The following is a 2,556-nucleotide window of genomic DNA, read 5'->3' as shown; positions in this document are numbered from 1 at the left end:
GGCCGGCCGAGAGGCCGGCGACGGCCGACCGTAGCCGCGCGGCCTTACGGTGGGAACTCGCCGCGCGTGCAGCACTCCCGGCCGGTACGCTGCCACTTAGACTCGGCAGATGAACACGTACACATACGAGGTCGTCTAAAACTAACTTAATACTAAACTGCGGACATTATACTGCTATAATCACAAACTTTCAACATGTTTCAACCACATATTTTAAGACTATATACATACAAATATAGCAATATTGAAAATATTCTAAGTCCCCGTTCGTGTCGCTCCGGAACCGAATGTCGACGGAACGAAATGACAACGGTAGATCCTTATTCCTGGTGCTCGTGGCTCTCTAAAACCATACACTTGTTCTCCTCTGTCTCTTACCTGTGTCGAGATAATCGAGAATCATGGAGCGTTCGTGTCGCTCCGGAACCGAAAGTCGTCGGATCGAAACGAGAACGTTAGATCCATATTCCTGATCGTTGAGGCACTCTAAAACTATTAGGCTGTTTTGCTCTCTGATGCCCGTGGACCGAGAGAACGTAGAATAACGGAGCGATCGTGTCGCTCCGGAGCCCGAGCGAAAAAATTCTAAGTCCCCGTTCGTGTCGCTCCGGAGCCCGAGCGAAAAAATTCTAAGTCCCCGTTCGTGTCGCTCCGGAACCGAATGTCGACGGAACGAAATGACAACGGTAGATCCTTATTCCTGGTGCTCGTGGCTCTCTAAAACCATACACTTGTTCTCCTCTGTCTCTTACCTGTGTCGAGATAATCGAGAATCATGGAGCGTTCGTGTCGCTCCGGAACCGAAAGTCGTCGGATCGAAACGAGAACGTTAGATCCATATTCCTGATCGTTGAGGCACTCTAAAACTATTAGGCTGTTTTGCTCTCTGATGCCCGTGGACCGAGAGAACGTAGAATAACGGAGCGATCGTGTCGCTCCGGAGCCCGAGCGAAAAAATTCTAAGTCCCCGTTCGTGTCGCTCCGGAGCCCGAGCGAAAAAATTCTAAGTCCCCGTTCGTGTCGCTCCGGAACCGAATGTCGACGGAACGAAATGACAACGGTAGATCCTTATTCCTGGTGCTCGTGGCTCTCTAAAACCATACACTTGTTCTCCTCTGTCTCTTACCTGTGTCGAGATAATCGAGAATCATGGAGCGTTCGTGTCGCTCCGGAACCGAAAGTCGTCGGATCGAAACGAGAACGTTAGATCCATATTCCTGATCGTTGAGGCACTCTAAAACTATTAGGCTGTTTTGCTCTCTGATGCCCGTGGACCGAGAGAACGTAGAATAACGGAGCGATCGTGTCGCTCCGGAGCCCGAGCGAAAAAATTCTAAGTCCCCGTTCGTGTCGCTCCGGAGCCCGAGCGAAAAAATTCTAAGTCCCCGTTCGTGTCGCTCCGGAACCGAATGTCGACGGAACGAAATGACAACGGTAGATCCTTATTCCTGGTGCTCGTGGCTCTCTAAAACCATACACTTGTTCTCCTCTGTCTCTTACCTGTGTCGAGATAATCGAGAATCATGGAGCGTTCGTGTCGCTCCGGAACCGAAAGTCGTCGGATCGAAACGAGAACGTTAGATCCATATTCCTGATCGTTGAGGCACTCTAAAACTATTAGGCTGTTTTGCTCTCTGATGCCCGTGGACCGAGAGAACGTAGAATAACGGAGCGATCGTGTCGCTCCGGAGCCCGAGCGAAAAAATTCTAAGTCCCCGTTCGTGTCGCTCCGGAGCCCGAGCGAAAAAATTCTAAGTCCCCGTTCGTGTCGCTCCGGAACCGAATGTCGACGGAACGAAATGACAACGGTAGATCCTTATTCCTGGTGCTCGTGGCTCTCTAAAACCATACACTTGTTCTCCTCTGTCTCTTACCTGTGTCGAGATAATCGAGAATCATGGAGCGTTCGTGTCGCTCCGGAACCGAAAGTCGTCGGATCGAAACGAGAACGTTAGATCCATATTCCTGATCGTTGAGGCACTCTAAAACTATTAGGCTGTTTTGCTCTCTGATGCCCGTGGACCGAGAGAACGTAGAATAACGGAGCGATCGTGTCGCTCCGGAGCCCGAGCGAAAAAATTCTAAGTCCCCGTTCGTGTCGCTCCGGAGCCCGAGCGAAAAAATTCTAAGTCCCCGTTCGTGTCGCTCCGGAACCGAATGTCGACGGAACGAAATGACAACGGTAGATCCTTATTCCTGGTGCTCGTGGCTCTCTAAAACCATACACTTGTTCTCCTCTGTCTCTTACCTGTGTCGAGATAATCGAGAATCATGGAGCGTTCGTGTCGCTCCGGAACCGAAAGTCGTCGGATCGAAACGAGAACGTTAGATCCATATTCCTGATCGTTGAGGCACTCTAAAACTATTAGGCTGTTTTGCTCTCTGATGCCCGTGGACCGAGAGAACGTAGAATAACGGAGCGATCGTGTCGCTCCGGAGCCCGAGCGAAAAAATTCTAAGTCCCCGTTCGTGTCGCTCCGGAGCCCGAGCGAAAAAATTCTAAGTCCCCGTTCGTGTCGCTCCGGAACCGAATGTCGACGGAACGAAATGACAACG

This window comes from Calliopsis andreniformis, unplaced genomic scaffold (assembly GCF_051401765.1).
Source record: "Calliopsis andreniformis isolate RMS-2024a unplaced genomic scaffold, iyCalAndr_principal scaffold0400, whole genome shotgun sequence".
NCBI classification, from domain to species: Eukaryota; Metazoa; Arthropoda; class Insecta; order Hymenoptera; family Andrenidae; genus Calliopsis; species Calliopsis andreniformis.
The sequence above is the reverse complement of the archived record's forward strand: the minus strand, read 5'-3'. Positions refer to the sequence as shown.